Below are 21,490 nucleotides of genomic sequence, written 5' to 3'. Positions count from 1 at the left end.
TTAAGGACATAGTGAAGTGTTTTCATTCCTTGATTATAGATGGTACAGAAAACAGATCAGAAAGGAAAAAAAAAAAATAAAGGAATGGAAAAAGGGAAGGGAAAGGAAAAAAGGCAAGGAAAAAGGAAAGGAAAAGAAAGGAAAAAGGAAAAAGGAAAAGGAAAAGGAAAAAGGGAAGAAGGGAAGGGAAGGGAAGGGAAGGGAAGGGAAGGGAAGGGAAGGGAAGGGAAGGGAAGGGAAGGGAAGGGAAGGGAAGGGAAGGGAAGGGAAGGGAAGGGAAGGGAAGGGAAGGGAAGGGAAGGGAAGGGAAGGGAAGGGAAGGGAAGGGAAGGGAAGGGAAGGGAAGGGAAGGGAAGGGAAGGGAAGGGAAGGGAAGGGAAGGGAAGGGAAGGGAAGGGAAGGGAAGGGAAGGGAAAACACAACAAAGTGCTTAAAGAAGTATGTTGCAGAAATTGGGCAGAGAGTCCAAGCTGAATGTCTTGAAAATGCCTTCACACCTGTCTCCCAGCTCAGCAGGTCCCTTACTCCAAGTTTTTTTTTCACCTTAATATTCTCCAAACACAAAAAGATTTTTCTATTGAGTTAGTACAGAAGAACTTCAGATTGGATAAATTATAGCTATCCTCAAGGATGTTTAGGGGAGTGTGATTAGAAATTGGAGGATTTCAGTCTTTTTATGCATTCAGTTAAGTTCAAGTAATCCTGACAGGCACATCCATCGTCCCACACTGCTAGTCTGCAAATGAAGTGCATGGGAATGCTGTATGCTACAGTTCCAGTGGTGGATAGGTGTACATTGTTCTAGGCCAGAAATCACATGCCTGCGTTAGAGTGCACTGCCCAAATAATTATGTCCCGCTGTTTCCTCCTGCAAGGCTTTGATACAGACAGAGCAAGCTCAGATCTTTTCACCACTTCTATATGGAAACGACTAGGATGACACTTGTATACAAATGACCCTAATAGGACATATTCCCTGCATCAGAGAACCCCTAAATTCCATACCATACAACAGCAAAACTGTTAGGAGCAGTCTGTGGCATCCCCGAAGTTTAATCTTGAAGTTGGAAGATGTGTATGTGAAACTCTTCAAATTTTCCCCAGATTTATTATATATCCACATTGAGGATGCTGGGCTAATGTTTTAGCCATTGTCTCAGATTTCTTTTTTTCCAGGAATATCTTAAATAGACTGAAATCTCAGGTCACTGAAAAGAAACTGAGCAGCTGTTTTTCAAGTCCATGCTGAAATGATGTGCCTTGAGTGACACAAGCAGTAGGTGGCAGAGGAAGAAGCTGGAAGTGCAGACCAGACCGTCTAGGTCCCAGTCTATCCCTCCTGTCTGCTGGAAGTCTCCGGTGTCCTGCCGCTCTTCAATGCTGATGTGGTTCTTTGGGACACCTTCAGCATTCTGGGACTGAGTTTATGTTCCAGTTCTGTTATTCCGCGGCCTGATTTTTATCTCTGTTACTCTGTTTCTTGATTTTTTTCCTGTGTAATCATCTTCGCAAAATTCTGAGTATTCCTTTCCTGCATGACTCCAATATTTTGACAATATTTATTTCCTCTGAGGATTTCTTGATGGTTTCAATACAGCAAAGAAAGAAAGCAGCCTATGTTACCACACCAGTAGTCTTTCAATCTGCACCATAAAGCTTTCGTCCTTCTGCAACAAGAATTTTACGTACAGTTAGAGAATTCAAACCTGTGAAGCCCTAAGTTTTTCTTCAAAATAACCAGAGGACACAGACGTTTAGAGAAAAGAATGAGTACCACACATTTCATTTTGGGGCATAGCAGGCAGTAGATTTGTCAGAATTCCTAATTAGAAAAAAACCAAAAGATAATAAATACAAGAATCTTTACTGAATTGAACTTCCAGTCCCCATACAGCTTTATTTGCAATAATCACTGGTTAATCATTGTAAGGTTTCCTGCAAGGTCATTAAAATACTGAGCAAAATAATTTACCTGTGTGAGTATAGAGACATCTGCAGTGCTGTATCTCATTGCTCCCCCCAATACGAGGTGGATGCTAATTTTTTCATATTAAACCACAGAAACTGAAAAAGAGCTTCTAACCTATTAATTTATTAATGCGGAGGAACTTATATCCATGATTTAATGGGGAAACATATCTATTAACTGACCCCTCCGTGGTTCTTCCTGGGGAAAGAGGGTATTACTTTCCATCTATGTGACTACTGCTGCTAATGTCTGAGACTGCTGCAGCCTTAAAAATGCACAGTTCACTCTGCAGATGGTGATAGCTCTACTAACACTTCTATTGTTAGTTTGAAAGTCAAGTGATGATATGTGTAGGTGTATGTGTGGGAGCAGTGCAAAGAATTACAAGGCTTTTCTCCCACACTAACGATCCACATGGAAAAGAGGGCCTTATGAAACAATGTTCTGTTCCTCTGGTATTTTTAATCAGTCTGATATTTTGTTAAAATAGCATTTTATTGCACAGCTTGTCATTTTTCTATCTAAGAAGTATCTTTTTTAAATTAAAAAAAAAAGATCTTTTATGTTTTTTCTTCACATTTTGATATGTCATCTTTTTTTAAAAAAAATTAAACTGTGTCAAAGCAGAAAAAATAGCTGGAAAATTAATGATTTATCCTGACACACATGTAATTTACTCTTCTAGGTTTTTTTCAGCAATTATGCATTTGTTGGACCTGCTAGTAATTAGAAGTTCCTTAAAAGACAACGCCTGACAGTTTTGTAATCTCTGTAATTTCAGTGGTGGCTGCAAAACAGGAAATATATCAGTATTTGATTGTAAACATATCCTTCATGGTACAGTCAGATGAGGATAAGGCAGATGGCCTGGACAACCTAGATACATACTTCAGCCCTAAAATGGCTTTCTGCTTGGTTTCTACAATTAATTCAGGACATTTTAACATCCTTGTTGGATTTTCATCGGTTCTGGTTGCCCACCCAAATTTCCTGTTCACTCTCAGTTAGGAAAACTTTTTTTTTTTTTTTTTTTTTCCCTCCCAGGTAGGATATGAATTCCTGCCGCACCACTTTGGTTTTTTGGTTTGGTTTTTTACATACATATATAAATGTATGTGTGTGAATATGGACATATATGTTTATATGTGCATACACGAATATTTTGTGCATAGGCAAGAAGAATACGCATGCACATGCATATATGGATTAAATTTGCTTAGGTTTTGGGTCTTCTTCACATGTTATATAAGCTTAGGTAATAGGAAAGATGACTCCATTCACATCTTCCCTCATCATCCTCCTCTCTTTCATTCTTCTGTTACTCTTGTTCCTGGGTCCAGCCATTGTTTCTCAATGCTCAGAAATAAGCTGCTTATCTGTGCATTTTGAATAATGAGGGCTCAGAGAATCAGCCTTAGGTGATCTGTACTACTCTTTTTTTTTTTTTTTTTTTTTTTTTGATGGCAACTGTGGTTATATCCACTGTGAAATGTCCAGCAAAAACCTATAATTTATTAGAATTAAAAGAAATGATCCAACCACATGCCCCCATGTAACTACATCTATTTTAGATTTATTTAATTTTCAGTTGAAACCTTTAGTCCAAGTCCATTCAAAACAATCTTGCCCATGCCCATACTGTGAAATTAAATATGTGTTTTATGTTTCCTATTGGAAGGTCTTTTGGGGTTGGTTTTTTTCATTCTGGAATTAATATTTTATTAATAAAAAAAAATGTTAGTTTCATTTACACTGATGTTTCTGTTAGAAAACTTTCTTTAAGAAATGTATCGTTCATTTAACTCCAAAAATGCAGACAACTGACAAATTGTCTTTTACTTGAATTGCCAGGAACATCAGCAGAGCAGGGAACCTCTCCTGGAGCACACATTGTTAAGTGACACAAAGTAACATAGTACTTAAAAAAGGTGATATACATCTGAATTATTCACCATATATTGCAGGTCCATCTTTTCTGTAGACTTGACTGAAACAGATCTCTGCTGGCACATAGGGATTGTTCAGCATTTTGACTGTGATCTTTCATAAAGGAATTATTTCACCTATTTCTATATACTTTTAAAGTGTTTTTTAACTCACCTACTTGTCTCACTCACTAGCAACTCAATGTACTTACATTTTTATAATTAATTAATTACATAACAAAATATATCTACAAGATTTCATCTTTTTTCCAGCTGACAGAATAAAACACAATTTTCACTTGATCCTAGCAACTTATACATGCTAACTTTGCATTTGGCCTTACAGACATAAGTTTTAATTTGCATCATTATTTTTTGTGCTCCTGTCGGGTTGGCGCGTGGATTTAGGAGGGGTTTAGGAGGAAAGGAAAGCTGGTAGTCAGGAAAGAACCTTGGATAGCAGGTTTATAATGTATATAAGAATTTTGTGTAGAGGGTATGTGGAAAAGTTAAAATGTGGTTACACCTGACTATAAAATCAAAATGATATCTAGGTGTAGGGTTTGTGGCCGTTTTGGGGTGGGTTTTTTTGGTTTTTTTGCTATTTCATTGTAATGAAAGAAATATAGTAGGAAAAACAGTAGAATCAAATACAAATAAAATAATGTCTATCAGTTAAATCTGTACAAAGAAAAACAGTTCCTAAAAGAGCCCATATATCAATAATATTCTTGTCAGTAATGTGAAACCAGCATGCTTTGTCTTTTACTGCTCAGTTGCTGTATTTTTACAGATGGTGACCAGAAAGTGACAACTACTGTGTTTTACAATAACTTTTGAAGTTTTGATTGTCTTTTTCTGTTTTCTCCTTCTCTCTCTCTAAAAGTAAAGGCCTTCAGGGAAGGAGGATCAAGGGATAATTGTGTATGATTCTGAGACATGACTCAGACAAAACGAGAATAATTTTGTCATCTTCTCCAATCTCCCAACAGTCCACAACTAAAGTGATGTAAATAAAACATTTTTATAAGTTTCGAGTTACATTTCAGTGTTTGGTTTTGAGAAGAAATACAACCAAGCAAAGGAAAACTAAACAAGAAACAGTTTTGCAGAAATGGGAAATTGAAGTCATGTGAGGACATAAATCAATATTCAGGAACATCATTTTCTAATAGATCAGAATCCCTTGATAATTAGCATCTTGATTTCTTATTCATTATACAATGCACTTTAGAGTGCCTACCGAGATCCTGTCTCCTGGGACTAAGCACTACATAAACGCACAGTAATATTAGATTGAATTCTCAGTCTGAAGGTGACAGTTTAGTCCTCTAAATGTACTTATTCAGAGAGGTAAGAGATGGAAAACATCATCTTTTTCTGTCACTTGCCAGCTGCATCCCAGACTAAAGTGAGAGAGAAAGAAACCACTTACTGACAAGGTGAAAAAAGAAAGGGAAGATCAGGTGAAAACATACATATACCCAGTGAATGCCCTGACACTCTGTCTGAAGACCTAATCTACATCAGGTAATTGTCTGAGACAGATAACATCCTCTCAGTTCAGAGTAACAGAGGCGAATATGACTGTTATTAGTAAAACTATTGTTTATCCTTCTGGCTGGCCTTGTGCAAAAGCTAGAATATGACCACTGAAACATAAGCCAGATGAAAATGGAGAAATTTAGTTGTCTTCTCCCATTTTCCCCACAGGGAAGTGAAGCTTTGTGAGTTTACACTGGGGACTTGGGCAACAGAAGCCTGTGACACGTCTGAAAAAGATCAACTCCAAGACACTCAATGATTATCATGTCTGAACCTTGAAGTATTTTGTATCTCCTCTGGCCTCAGCTGTTTGTCACTTTGCCAACATTCACAGAAACCTACCGATAAGCAAGAAGTGTATAAGGTTTATCAGATGCTTCCTTATCCTATCTTAGTTTGTCCGAATTCTTTCCTGCTAATAACGTACCATTTCTGCCAAAACTTTCATTGATATTCATTGTTTCAGCTGATTAGTTGTAGGAAATGAGCCCGGAAAAAAATGACATGCGATAAGTGGTTCAGAATTACTTGCCACAAGCATCTGGGTTTTATTTTGCTTTGCCTTGGTTTGAGATTCATATGTTATGCAGGAAGAGCAGAATTTATTTTCTTCCCTGGTTTTGTGTTTTACGTTTCTTTGTATTGGCTACAGCAGTTACTTGCTGTTCTTTTGTGAGATGAAAGGGTTCTAATACAACAACTTATAGATGATGAAAGTTTAAAGGTTTCGAACAGCAGTTACAAAATATTGTTCTTGATCACAGTTCATTGACGCTGACTGATTTTTTAAGAAAAAATTAAAAGAAGAAGTTTCACTATTGATTTCTCAGTGATTTTTGTGATCTGACCAAAATCAGCTTCCGTTGGTGATCCTGTTGCTTTCATTGCTGTTTGCCTCACAAATTAGAATTTTTTTCCTAAATATTCTCATTTCAAATTCAAGTTTGGAAATGAAGCCTCATTACATCCTTCTATATTATTCAGTAGGATAAGACAGACAATGTTAGTGCTTACTGTACCCTATGATTCTGTGTGTAACCTTTCCAAATCCTGCCCTTGGCTGCAGTGCAGACAAGTAAGCTGAGGCCATTGTTTGCATGGTTTAATAATTCTGCTGCTGGCAAATGAGTCAGAGACTTGATTATTCTGTGAGAGTTGTTTTGTTTCTACAGTTCTAACAGGAGTGGGAAGACTAAATAACTTTTATTTTTGCTGTCAGTTACATGAAAAGATTAGATCTGTTGATAATAAAAAAAATACGATGTTTACATGATTTAGTAATGACTGCATTTTGACATTTAATGCAGAATGCATCTTGGAGATAAAGGTGCAGGTGTTCCTATTATTTTACTCAGTACTTATGTCAGGTTTAGGGCTTACCTCAGTAAAAGAAAGCCTTAAGTAACAAAAAAATTACACCAAATTTCCCATGCTTCTTAAAATGTGAACAGGTTTAGAAGCGCAGCTGACAGAGGGAGGGGGTGGATAACGAAGCTTAGATTCTTCCAGGATTTGACCTCCAGATGAATTCTGTTTTCTTTTCCTAAGAGATAGAGTCTATAGTAGCATATTTTCATTTCTTTACAATATTTCATTAAGTTTTGCATTGCATGTCCACATTATTCTACTGTCAATCAGGGTTGCAAATCATAGTCACGTGTGTGTGTTTGAGTGCCCTGTGCCAATAGATACATATAGAAATAATTATAGTAGGTGTTAAAAGTTAACAAAGATACTAAAGATAACTCCTTCGTCTTTCTCTAGAATAATGTTTACGTATTCTAACAAATGTCTCCATTTTTCTCCAACCCATAGAAGAAGTTAAGTTTGAGACTTACCCTGGAAAAGTACTGGAAAATTGTCCATCCAGCTGAATAATCCAGACCAGTACTTGCTGCTGTAGCTCTTACATATTTTATCTGGTTAATTCAATTCATGCTTTTAAAAAGCAAATATTTGAAAGCTATATAAATGTCCTGTTTATTACTAATATACTTGGACATCCAAAAAGGCAAGATGTAAAGTTTGGGGTTTTTTTCTAAATCGAAATCTATGTAAAAGTTTTCCTTGGAAGTTCCAAGGCCATAAAAAGTATTCAGGACGTTCTAGGTAGTAGACATAGTACCTTCCTTTTTTCCTGTGGCATATTAAAATACAAATCTGTTAAATTGCAAACTGTCTCCCAAATTCATAGCTAATTAACTCTCAATGATATGTCCAGCTGCCAACTCTGAGGGCAAATTTTGCAAGTGAGCCGAGACTTTCAAAATATGTTTTTATTTTTCGTGTGCTGTTGCTTAATGTATAGATGCAATCAGTATAATTTAGCAAAAACATGTTTTATAGACAGTGGGGGGGAAGAAAATGGGATACTGAAATGCTGAGTGGAAACAGGTGAACAAATTCTGTTAGGAAATTAAAACCAAAAAACTTGTACTTTTCACTCCCACGTATCCTGCACCATGCATTTATCCCATTCCCCTGAAGTATTTATCAAAACTTTAACTGGCCAAAAAAAATTAACTGACACTGAATTTATTTTGAAATGAAAATTTGAAGTTTAGTTTTAAGTTGGTTCCAACTGTGAAGAGAACAGTACAAATTTTGACAAGGTCAAAGGCCTGATTTCTGTCTTCTTTAGGTAAGTCAAGGATGATTCTGCAGGTGTTCACTGGTATGCACATAGTGTGAGAGTAAAACCAAGTCCCTAATCTCTTTTAGCCTTAGCCATTTTAATTTTGTCCCTCCCACTAGCTGAGTTATGCATGGAAGTGAGTGTGAGGCCTGTTTACTCCCCAGTCTATAATTTTAGATGATTAGCTGCCCAGGAAAAATATTGAGAAGTAATCTCAATTTATTTTAGGCAATCAGAGGGAAAAAAAATACTAGCAATACCAGACAGAATATGAGATAGCAGATTATATAATCAGGTCATATTCCCCAAGCTTCAGAAATGCTTTTTGAAGTTAATTTGGGTTGTAGCTACTTTTTTTCCACAACTCCTCTCCCACAGAACTGCAACAGGCTTTTTCCTTAATGGCTGATATAGACACAGTTCTGTCTGATTGGTAAGAGCACTGTCTGCATTTTACTGCATTTAACACATGCATGTTCTTTCCCTCCTGAGAAGAACACATGCTGCATGTAATGTTTTCATACTGTTTTGCTTCACACATGTTTATCAATACTATTAATTTCATCCAGTACTGTTAATCTCATCTCTTAATGCATGTTTTTAGATCTTGGTTATTCATTTAAATTGTATGGCTACACTTGTGGTGTTCACTAAAACACCCCTGTTTTCAAAAAAGGCAAAGAAACTTAATTACATGTCTCACTGGTACCACTGCACTGGTGATGCCTCAGTTAAGCCTAACCAAACAAGTATAGAAGGGATATGATACTGTTCAGAAATACATTTGCTTTGGCAATCAAAATCAAATCAAATTATTTCAATCATTCAAGTAGCGGAATAGTCTTCTAAATACAATGGTGAGAGCAAGGAATTAAGTCTTTTTTTAGGATGTAACTTGACAAATTAATGGCAAACAGTGCATTAAAAGGGGAATGCCTGAAGATGAGTTACATTTGGGATATTTCCACTGTGTTGTTACATTCTGAATAGTTCTTGACTGCTCTGCATTACATTAACAAACCATTAAACCTCTTCTTCAAATTTTTTATTGGTTGCTTTCTGGAGAAAGAAAGAATCCTCCTTTCCTTGATCCACAGTGAGGTTTCTGGGTTTTTTTCCATCTCTTCTCAGGTACTCGCTATTGACTACATCTATATATGGATGTATGTATGGACAGGTTCTTCTAAAGGGATTTAGTTCTTATTAGGCCTCTTACGTCCAGCTCACAAACTTAAATTGGAAGCTAAGACCAGATTTGTACAGTCAAAGTGGATTTTTTCGTCTTCTCATATTCTAGTCATAGATCAGGGGTTTTTCCATTCTCGGGGCATAAAGGATAGCCCTCTTCCTAGGTTATCTGGGTGTGGAAATATTTGGGGTTTCATCTTTTCCATTGCACTTGTGCCTTTTACACTTATTTGTTATATATTGGGTATTTTCATCTTAACTGCTGATTCTAGAATTAAGTAGAATATACTTTAGCTATTTTTACTGTTGAGAATATTATATCAAAAACATACTATGAGACATACAGCAGAAATAACCAAAACATTTATTTTTGCATCTATTATCTTCCTTCCTTTTTTTCCTTCTTATTCCATGTTTACGAACAAAAGCTATTCCAAGAAAATTAGTGATGCAGTTCTGAATGCAAAGGTTCACAGAGTGCTGAGAACCTACCAAGTTAATGTTAATAGCTATTGTATAAAAGCTTTCAATTTAATTTGAAATGGGACTGCAAAGTGGGTCATATGCTGAGATATGCAAGAAAATAATTTATTTCTCAGTAATGGTGGAATGCCAACATGATAATATTCACGCAGGAAATCTTTAGCAGTTAGATGTGTTTAAGTAGGTAAAAAGATGTTAATTCAGTTGTAGAAGAAAAAAAACCCAGTAATTCTTCTTACATTAGGCATTTACTTCCAATGGAAGAATTATAAAGGGTTTTTTAGACCTCTGGTTGCCCAATTTGTTTTTCCCCGACTTTTGTGGGCTTAGGGTTAGTGCGTATCAATATGTCTTTGTTGCTTGACAGAGCATGGACACAAGAGCATGTTGTATGGGTAAGTATATCACCTGATCTGCAGCTGGTGTATCTATAGTGTCATTTCCAATCAGTTTACATACCCACAACTCTCAGTCCTGATGTTTCTCACAGTATCCTCAGATCCAACCCCTGGAAGTTCCTCTGCCTCCTATTGTTCCTCAGTCTTTATTAGAAACTATTAACTGGTGTGTCAAAGGTCTTTGGCCCAGTGGTTGCGGACAAGCTGAAATGCAGGCTGTGGGCTGCGTTCGTCTGCATCAAGCTCCAGAACCCACCCAATGTAACTCAAGCAGGATGACTTTACAGTGAATTGTGCTCAAGTCTGGCTTGTGTCTAGCTTTAGCATATTTTATAGGTGTATCCTTAGAGAGTTATATTTAAATCTATTACAGTTTGAATTAGACACCAGTTTCAGAAGAAAACTGTATTTGATCATTCCTGTTTCTAGTGCAATACTGAGCATAATCATACTTAATTTTTTAATGAAATGCTCCTTATTAAGGGTTCAATTTTCCTTTTGTTACCCCTTATGTGGAATACAAATGATAGCCTAGCTCTGTATAGTTTAATACTAGCTATGTGTGAAGAAATATCTGAATATTTTATAAATTAAATTGGTTTTTTGTTAGAGAAATCATGCTATTTCTTGAGCTATGGAACCTACACTTAATTTTTTTTAGTAAAATATTTTAATATCCAAACATAAATGCCACAGTTTTAAACACTGGGCAATTTAATCATTTCATGAATTAATCACATTTTATTTCAGTACAGTTATAAGTAACAAAAGCAAGAACACAGATTTACAAAAAAGAACATCCATATATTTTTTAACAAGGAAACTGATACTCAGTTTAATACACCTGTGAAAAGAAAGATTCTGTGTTTTTTTGGTTGGGGTTTTGTTGTTTGTTTTTTTCTTCTAACAATCACACATTGGCTGAAGTATCGTATGAATTGAAGACACATGCCAGATACATATTTTGACCTTGAGGATTTACCAGTCTGATTTTAATCTATTTGAACAATTTACTTTTGTAGGGGGAAAAAGGTCAGTTCCAACAATCTCTATTTAATTTGAACAGAATCTCAGTGGCGCTTAACAAATACTGCTTCTACTACTGACAAAAGCTCAGTTTACTCATGTTCTTTACTAGTCATAGAAATCACATACGATTTTATTCCAGAAAGCCATTATCTACTGAGCCTAAGTAAATGGAACAAAATCAGATAAAAGGAATTGTAACAGAAATTCAGAACACAATAAAATGTGTCACTGTGTTATATTTGTGACAGTCAATCATTTCTGATTTTGCCAGAATAGGTCAGAAGTGATATTCACCAAAGTTGCAGATGGTTAGAAACTACTTATTTGGTATCAACACACATTTATAGACAAATAGCTCAAGGGGAAGCTCTTATAATACATAACTACATAGTACTCAAAATTTCTGTTACAGAACTGTATCAAGGAATCGTTGAGATGTCTGGATGGACCTGGCACGTGCCTAATTTGCTCTTAGAAGTTTCTGAGAGAAAAATATTCTATGGGCTCCCTTGGACTGTATATTAAAGTGCTTAACTCTTTTAACTCAGAAACATTTTGTTATGTCATATTCAAAATCTTCCTTGCCATAAGGCTGGCTGCTACTTCTTATCCTGTTCAGAAGGGCTCAAGGCCAGCGGTTTCATTTCATTTTTCCACCTGCCGTTATCATGTCCATGTTCCATTTCCTCTTATCCAGACTAAACAACCACACTTCTTTTCCTCATAGATCATTGGTTTTAGATCCTGCAGCAAGTAGACCACACTGAATGATTAGCAGTTTCCCAGCTTTGCAACCATTTTTAGTTTACATGATCGTTATCCAGCAGGTAAGCAAGAGTCATGCTGAAAGGCAGAGCCATATTTGAATACAGATGTGTGTATTTCAACTGGAATTCAGTCTTTATTTTGTAGAACCTTAAACTTTGTGTTTGTTTGTTTGCTTGGATATTTTTCAACATGCTAGTGTTTGGATTTTACTGTTAATCCTTATCTTGACTTGATAACAGTATCACTATAACAGTATCTTGATACTTGATAATACTACCACTATAATGAAGTCTCAGCAAGTTGACACAAAGTAACTACTCTCGTATGATGCCCTATGACAACAATTTGACATATTCCTCTCCTTTGACCACTAAATGGGGGAAAAACAAACCAGCATATTAAATAGCATTGACAATATAATTAAAATACATGTATGTATTTTCACTTTTATGTTTCCTGTAATGAATGGAAAGTATGTATGAGAGCTAGCACATTCCACATTTGAGACAAGCACAATACGTACTAAACTTTGCTTTTACTCAACTAAATATCCAATACCTTGAAACTGCAGTTATTGGATGAGATTCTCAAAAGCACCTAATGACCATCATAAAAATCAATGGTAGCTTGACAGCACAGACAGCATGACAATTTTCCATAGATTGCTCACCTTTAGGGGAATGGATTTAGATTTCATATATACTTTCTAAAGCATCAGATATATTGCTGGTTTTGTATATAAATAAACAATAGGAATAGACTAAAAGATTCATAGTCCCCTGTGTTAACTCAAGGAAAAATGTTATCTTAAAAATATTGTACCAAAAGTGTACTGAAAGTACAAATCAAAAAAACCCAGATAACAAGGTATTGAGGAATTTCAGGAAATATTACCCCCTTTTTTGGCATACGGGTCATTCATTTTTGATAAATCTTTAAACATGGAAGAAGTACTGATGTCTAAAGGTCTGCTAACAATTATGTATTATTTTCTAATTCAGAGCTCTTTTTGCTTACTAAATGGAATTTATTACAAAAAAAAATTGATTTTCTGTTGGTGAAAGGTAGATAATTTGTGGCACAGAAGTTCAAGCTGGATAAATATCAGAAACATAGGTTTGAATTGATATAATTTTTTTTCTTAATGATGAAGTCTGTGCATTTAAGGACATTCACATATCTCAAGCTAACCTAGTAGTTAGTCCTGCACCAGACCAATCTGAAAATGTGTCTTTTCTATAATTAAAAACATCAAATAAACAACACCCCCCAAAAAAAAACCTCCAAGAAAACCTAACAACTTTTAATTACTTTGTATGCATGATGAAACAGAAGCACTGAAAACTGTTAGAATAACAGAAGGGAAGAAAAGGGGATAAATCCTTACTAAATTAAGACCACTTTCAGGAAGATCTCTGTGTACCTAAGTATATAGAAATATGTCTAGCAGCATTTACAAAAAAAAAGTTCCCATTAAAAGTATGTGCATAGTCTAAAAATGAAAAATTGGGAAATCTGTTTAAGTCCTTGCTATGTCAATAGCTTCTTGGGAGTTCTTTAGGATTAAAAGAGTACCTAGGTAACCCATAGGGTATTTCATTTGAACTGTTGTAGGAGGGAAATAATCAGCCTTTGAGGGGACATGCCTTTCCACTGATTAAAAAGCTTAAACCAGATGCACAACCTTTAAAAAGCTGAATTAAATGAGTCCACTCCAGGATTAATCAATAGCTGAGTTCCAGGGTCAATGTTCACAATTTATTAACCTAACCTCAAAACTAAAGGGTCTTACTTAGAGATCCTTAATGTTATAGGCAAAACCATCTTGTTTAATGTCAAGATTTAAAGACAGGTGTGACTTCTGACATTTCTGTGGATACCTACGTAGGTTTTTTATAATGAAACCTGTACATATTTTCTTACGGTTTTAGTTAAAAAAACAAACAAACAAACAAAAAAAAAAAAAACCAAAAACCAAACAAACAAAAAAAAACAAAACCAAAACCCAAAACTGACCTAATTGTTCTCCCCCTTTTTTAGGTCAGAATTACAATTTTTTTATCTTTCAGATTAACTTTGACATTGCACTTGTTTAATTAAGGTACTTGCTAAGCAAATTCACAATCTAGGCTCAGAAATTACTATCAGTGGCTAATATATTTGTAGCCAGTTGTTTAATGCAAATGGGTTCACTGTGTGTTCCTCTTTTTCATCACATAGTAAGGATTTGCTTTTTGACATTTTGGTGTACATCAGTAGCAGAAATTTCCAACCAATGTCTTATATTCCAGACTTAATGGGAAATTAAACAAGTGTTACTGTCATCTGTTCAGTCTCCTTTCCAATAATGTATATCCATTTGCACTAAATTCAAGTATATGCTTTTAATGAATGAAAATGCTTTGCAGTGATGATGTAGTGTAAGCAGGCAGAGTGACTTACCAGGTAGAAGTGTAATAACAAAACATACAGGACATCTGTTTATTGTTTTATTCCTGAGTGCTCAAAAAGCAAAAGCCCATAAACCCCTGAAATTCTATCCATGTTCCAAACTCCAAAACTTCACTTGACTTTCATAAAACAGAATTTCCACTCTGAAGATAGTCTGTATCCTGAAGCAAAGACCTTATATATTCCTAAACAGAATTGTGAGTGCTGACTGATCGTTTGAGGCTCACAGCAATGCAACATTCCTAAAAATAGATTTTTCATGGTGAAAACTGAGATAAAAATTCCCACTACCTATTACCACTTTAAATACAGCACTGGATTATTTTATTTTATCTTTCTTTCCACCCCCCTGAAAAGATGTTTGTGGATTGTTTCATATTCCCACAAAAGAAGGAGAAAAGAGAGACTGAGTTTCTTCACTTCCCCACCCCACCCCCCCACCCCCCCTTATTTATTTACTAAGTACCAAGCTCTTGCCTTCTGTCATTTGTTTATACTGCATTTCTTGGATAGGTCATGATGAAACTTCATTCTAATACTGTTATGCTCTTTCATTCAGGAATAAAAAGCTAAAAATGGTGTACACAAGAGATTGCACACATGTAGAATACTATTGAATGAATATGTTTGATCTATCATTCAAAAAAAAATCCCAAATTATGACTGACTTATTTAACTACATGGGACACCTATAGCTTTAAACTTCCAGATTTTTAGTTAGATCAAACCAGTTTGTGAAAATAAAACTACTAGCAGTATAGTTTACCAGGCACTAACTCAAAAGTATCTAGAATTCTCAGGGTAGAGAACTCTGCAAACTGAAATAAAGAAATATCAGATTAAAAATGTACTTTTACATTTTTACATTTTGCTGCACCAGTGTTTGGTAGAATTTCATGCCCTGCTAATGTTACCTCTGCAGGATTAGAAACTGCAGCTGTTTTTTTATCCTTTTTTCATTTATCCACAAGAGTAACTTATATGATGTTTAGTGAACTGGGGAAGGAGAGGGAGGAATCACATAAAAACTATTTCAGAATACTGAGAGCAGGATTCACATTTTATTACATATGTCTCAATATATCATAAACAAAGTTTGTTTCAATTTGTAATTAAAATTTTCAGTATTGATAGAACACTTGACATAGTGAAGTGCATGTTGGAACTCTTGTGCTACACTGCTTGCATAACCAGTCAAGTCCAGTATTCTGTCTCTGACAGTGATCTGTGGCAAAGTCATGAAAGGAATATGCAAAAATAAACTCTGTAGTGGCCAGTAATGAAATGATCTGCCAAGAGGTGAAGTTTCTTCTTCCTAATCCGTATCAGTTAATAGAATTTGTAAGGTTTAAATCCCTTCTAAAAAAAGAAAATTATTCTATGTGACATAACAGTGAATGTTATTATTATCCACATATGTGTCTAATCCTTCACTGAATCTCGCTAAGCTCTTGGCCTCAATTATATCTCGAGACAATGAGTTTTCAACGAATTACCCTCCATTTTCACTTAATTTCTTTTTTCATTGTATAATGAAAAAGGTTAAAAGAACTAGATTAAGATTTACCTATCATTTCTCGACCTCTATAACTTTATAGACCTGTCTACATTAACAACTTGGAATGAGGCAAGAGTATGCTTTTGAAGAGAATCCTGCAGTTATCTCCATTTTCTGTACTCGGTTTGCAAAGCGTGCTTGCAGACCAGCTTTGTTCTATGGCACATACTGCCTTGTGAAGAAGTTGAACAGGAATTTCACCACAAAAAACCAATCTAAGTTCTCTCTACCGCTCGGTGGGAACACCAGGCTGTGAACTGGGTCATGGCCATACGGCCACTGGGGTACTCTGAAACAGGCTTTGTGCATATGCCAACACAAGGCACTTGAGCTCCTGTGACAACCAGAAGTGGTTCTTGTGCTTTATGAAAGGGGCAAGCACCGCGTTCATCATCATCCACCCTTCAGCTCATTTATGAGCCTGGAACTGCCCTTCCAGCTGCCCTGCCATCTCACAGGCCTCGGCCATCACCTGGACTATGACAGAGTTGCCCGCTGCAAGCTGGTTTGCCGCTGAGCGGTAAGAGCCACGGGCTGCAAAATTCCCCCCCAGAGCAGCCCACCTCTTGAAGAGACATTTAGGCTCTGAAAATTGGAAGGGAGGTTGCCAAAGACCAGTTCATGGTAGGGCACCTCCACTGTCCCCTCACTGCCAAACGTTTCTGCACCAACTGGGCCAGTACCTCAACTAAATCACTAGAAAGGCAGATCTAGCAACTATTGTTTTGCTTTTCAAACTAAAGGGAAGGACAATAGAGTGTGAGGGGCTGAGAGGGCTTGAATGTCTCCACGGCCGCGGCGGGGCAAGTTCTGCCAGCGGGCGAGGGAGGGCTCTGCCTCCCGCGGACCCCGGCCCAGCGGGGGAGCCCAGGGGAGCAGCGGCCGCTCGGGTCAGCCCCGACGAGCAGCCCAGGCCGGCGCTGGAGCCAGGGCCAGGGACGTCTTCCTCGGGTTTTTCCTCCTCTCGTTCTTCCTTCCTTCTCCCGTGACCCCCAGGCCTCTGGCCTCCAGGCACAAACCCGCTGTTCTGTGACCGGGCCTGGAGCAGGAGCGGATCCAGCCGCCCGCGGGCCCTTCTCTGAGGAGGAGCCTGGAAAGCAAGGGGGGCCGCTCTGAGCCCCCGACCCAGCGGGAGGGATCTCCCGATCCCCTTCCCCGAACCGACCCCCCCAGAAGCGAGATGTGTTCTTCTCGGAGGTGTTCGGGGAGGGAGGGTTGCCGCGGGTTACACGGGCCCGTTCCTGTGGTGGGAGACCCCGCCGTCTGCCGGGACAAACTCCCCACTTCGGGCCGCTTCTGCCCTGAGTGAATGAGGCGTTCCACGGACCGTTTGGGGTCGGTTCGCCCCAATTTGGCCCGAGGGAATTCTGAACTCACCACAACCCCTCTCTGCTCTGTCCACCCCGGGTCGTGACACAGAGCTGGCATCAAATAATTCAGTGTCCTACATTAGTTGCTGCAGTCAAAGGATGAAAGCTCCACTCTGACTCTTGTTTTGTCACTGACAAAACTAGAAGAGGACAGTTAGGTTGGGCAGCAGCCACCATACGTTCTCATTTTGAAATATTGGTTAGCGATGGCAAGAGCATGAACAGAAATGAGGCTTTAGTTCTGTAAGGATTATAAAATGGTGGTGGGAACACACAAATTCACTGATGTGCTAGCCATCCATGTGAAACAGATGACACTGTGTTTCCTCAGCAGATAGGAGGAAGTGTGTGCAGTCAAGGAAACAAAGGTTTGCAGAATAAATATCCATCAAAGAACTTCATATGTGTAAAGGGATATTTGGCCCAAGTATCCAGCTTTATCTCATGTAAACTCCATGAACCACATACAATAGAAACATGAGGAACCACAGAACCATCAGCTTTCACCTACTGATCTGCTCCTGTGGGATCAGGACTAACTAATTTCAATGAACTACTAATACAAACGTAGCCTGCACAAGCCTCTCTCTCTTCATCTGTGGTAAACATTTCAAGCATCTCAGTTTCTGGAGATCCTCTAGGCTTTTATTTGCATTGTCACCCGATCCTAAAACATTTTCATTTCACCTACTACTTTTCTTTAAATAGAATGAGAACCAAGCAATCTATTTCAGATGCAGATGTGCCATAATGGACAAACTTGTACCATTATTACTGTTATTTTCTATTCTCTTCTACATCTGTCTTATCTGTTATGACATCACTGTCATAATTTTTGCAAGATATACAGAGTAATTTTAAATTGGCTTATAGAATCATGCCCAAGCATCTTGTATTTCTCCAGATAATATGAATTATCTGGCATGTCTAAGCATACACCTCTGGTACTCATTCATTTCATTTTGATGGTTCCCTGAAGTTACCCATCCAGTTGGTCTTTTTCTTTTGTTTCATTGACTATGTCACTGGTCAGCTACTTTTCCAGACTGATGACAAATGACAGAAACAACATGCGTGAACTTTACTGCTACAGAACTGAGAGATATGTTTCATTTTTCATAGCTAGAATGATTATTTTTCTTTGTTTTCTATCTGCTACAATTGCAACTAGTACCTCATACACTCCATTACATTTTAGTTTCCTTCATATACCCTTTTGCTATTCCTCAAAGTAAAAAAAAACAACCATCAATGAATTGTCATCTGTTCTAAGCACACTCAAGTGATTTATTGAATACTACTGGTTCAGAACCTTGTTTTACTTCTGCAAAAGAGTTACTTTTTGCCTCACAGCATTTTTTTTTTTTCTTTTTTTCTCTGTGGAAGGCTTCAGTTAAAATCCCACCATTTCATAGAAGCTGGACTGACTTGACCTCTGAAGAGCTGTGTCAAGTCCTTTCAGATGCAATGACAGTGTTTCTCTCATAGCCACTATCAGAAGTCACAACCACTTTCTTGCAGTGTAGAGAATATTCTTTCTCCTAACATAGTCTGCAGTCATGTATGAATCTGGATCCGTGCTTTTTCATGTTCAGTGTAAATGTCAAATTAACACATAGTTTAAAGCATTTATAATAGTGTAATTAGGGAGGTATCTAAGTATTTATTACATGTACTTAACACTTATGTAATTATTAAAAGTGATATGTCTTAAATTACAGCAATATTGTGCTGGCAATGAGGGACTCATTTACGGGACATGACATAAATTATAAATGCCTTCCCAAAGCATGATCATCAATCAAAACTACAGGTGCTAATATTGCCAGCAAAATTAGAAACAGGTTGTCAAGAAGCAAATACAAAAATCATTAAGAAAGAAACTCGAACAAATTAGTCTCAAACAAATTAATCTCCAGCAATGGCAGATGATCATTTTGGGTCTTTTCTGTCAGATTTAGGGACATTTTAAAATAAAAATTGAATATTTACCAATGAATGTAATGGCTAATGAAATATTTACCACATAGATCAATTATTAACCAGTGGAAACTTGGTTAAGAAAACAAGCAGGAAGGAAAGGACTGACTAATGGGTATCACTTTTCATCGAACTCTTCAGATATACCTAAAAATAATAGAAACATTGTTTTTAATGAAAAAAATAGAAATAAAAGAAGAAAAGGAAACAACATTGACTTAGTCTCTCTACCAACCAACTGTAAAAAATGGGGTTTGATTAAAAAGGTCAATTTTTTTAAATTCAGGGCAATAGTGGAAGAAAGAATTCAAACTGATCCTCTGCTATGAATAAGACAACAACAGTTTTGGGAACTCAAACTACTGTCTGTCAAATTGCCATTGAGAAATGGCAATTTAATTTAAATTGACATTAAGAAATGATTAAACATTAAATAAGAGAGATGTGTGCAAATTGTTTTCTGGTTTCAAAATGTTTTTTTTTCTTACAACTTTATTTCTACCTATAGAATGTATAGTTTCAACAAAAAGAATGGGAAAGAAAAAGGAAAAGATAAAAGGAAAAGGAAAACAGAAGGTTGATTATTATATTTGTCACACGTATCACTTGAAAACCAGTTTTTGAGGCTTGACATTTTCCATGGCTTTAAATAATTAACTCCAGGCTAAAAGCCTGAGCAAATGTGATTAGTCAATTAATAAATATTATTGACTTAAAAACATAATAACTTTACACAGTTCTAGAACCATCTATTTTACATGATGTACTTATGTACATCAAAGTAAACATTGCTCCCTAAAACTCCTTTTCTCCCTTTAAAAAATAAAATAAAATAAATCACTCTACTTTTGCAGTGATAGTTGCTTAATGAAGCATGTATAAATACTCTGTTTCTTTTTGGATTGCTAGCTAGCATACTGTGTGCCTACTGGATGGTTATATCATAATAAAATCAATCTTATTTCTCAAATGTGGTATGTAAAGTTATGATTTCTTTTAAAATTGAGAACATTCTCTGTAGTGTTTTAAATAAATAGCTATTAAGAAACAGAAAGATTTTGCAAGTTTGGGCTGATACTTGCAATAAGCATTTATTCAGTGCACTGATGTTGGGAAGGCCTATTTAACATCAGCTTCAACAAACATTGAAACAAAAAGAACAAATTAAAAAAAAAAAAAAAGAAAAAAGCAAAGGCAGAATAGCATGCTATGTTATCTGCAGTTTATCTCAGTTGCAGGGATGTAACTTTTTAACTCATGCCAGTTTTACATAGTGAGAAAGATTAAATGTCTTGCTTCTCCTGCCAAAAGCAAAAAGTGTAGTATTTATAAAGAAAATAGTGAACACTGCCAGTGAAAGATGAAAGGAATAGTATTATTTTACTTTAGATATAATGCTGTCTTTTTGATAACAGCTCCTTACAAAACAATTATTCGTACAGTAACCTTATGTCTCGTAATTTAAAACTAAATAGATGTGCAGTGATGTTGCACACTAATAAAAGCTGTAGCATGATTCAGCTAACCAACATCAATTCCCTCCCTCTCCATAAAGCAAAATCTATCTAGCCTTGATGTTGAAACGTCTCCAAGCAGCAGCCCGAGATAGCACTTACAGAACCAATGAAAAAAATCAATACCATTCTGTACAAAACCAATAAATAAATAACTAGCTAAAAAGGTGAAGAAACCTTCCAATCACATCATTAAAGGTGTTATTTCCACCTGAATCTTATTAACAATGCCATTATATTCTTATGTCTGGAGTTGCATCATTGATACTATTATTCCAGTAAGTTTTCTAAATATTAGTATGGATCACTTTTCAAGAAAAAGTCGCATGGTTCTAACCTTTTTGACCCACCAACTGCATAAAAGTTTAGATCCAGATTCAGTGGTTTGGCATATTGTTTCATTTACTTGCACTGTAAGAATGACATAGGCTCGTATACATCATAAAACATCCGTAGTTAGTTGACTTCTTGACCTGTTTCTTCTGAACATTTTGTACACTTGCTGTAGTGCCTACTCTTAGTTAACTGTCAGCTTTCTAGAGCACAATTTTTACCTTGCCTTCTAGAGGGCTGAATACAAAAGGGATATATTCTTGAGAGAACTGCTGAGCATTTTGGTGTTGAAGATTTTTCAGTTGCTTACTGTTCCTACAGTATTTCATTTCATTCCTATAATA

This window comes from Accipiter gentilis, chromosome 32 (genome assembly GCF_929443795.1).
Source record: "Accipiter gentilis chromosome 32, bAccGen1.1, whole genome shotgun sequence".
Taxonomy (NCBI): domain Eukaryota; kingdom Metazoa; phylum Chordata; class Aves; order Accipitriformes; family Accipitridae; genus Astur; species Astur gentilis.
Note: the sequence above shows the minus strand (reverse complement) of the source record.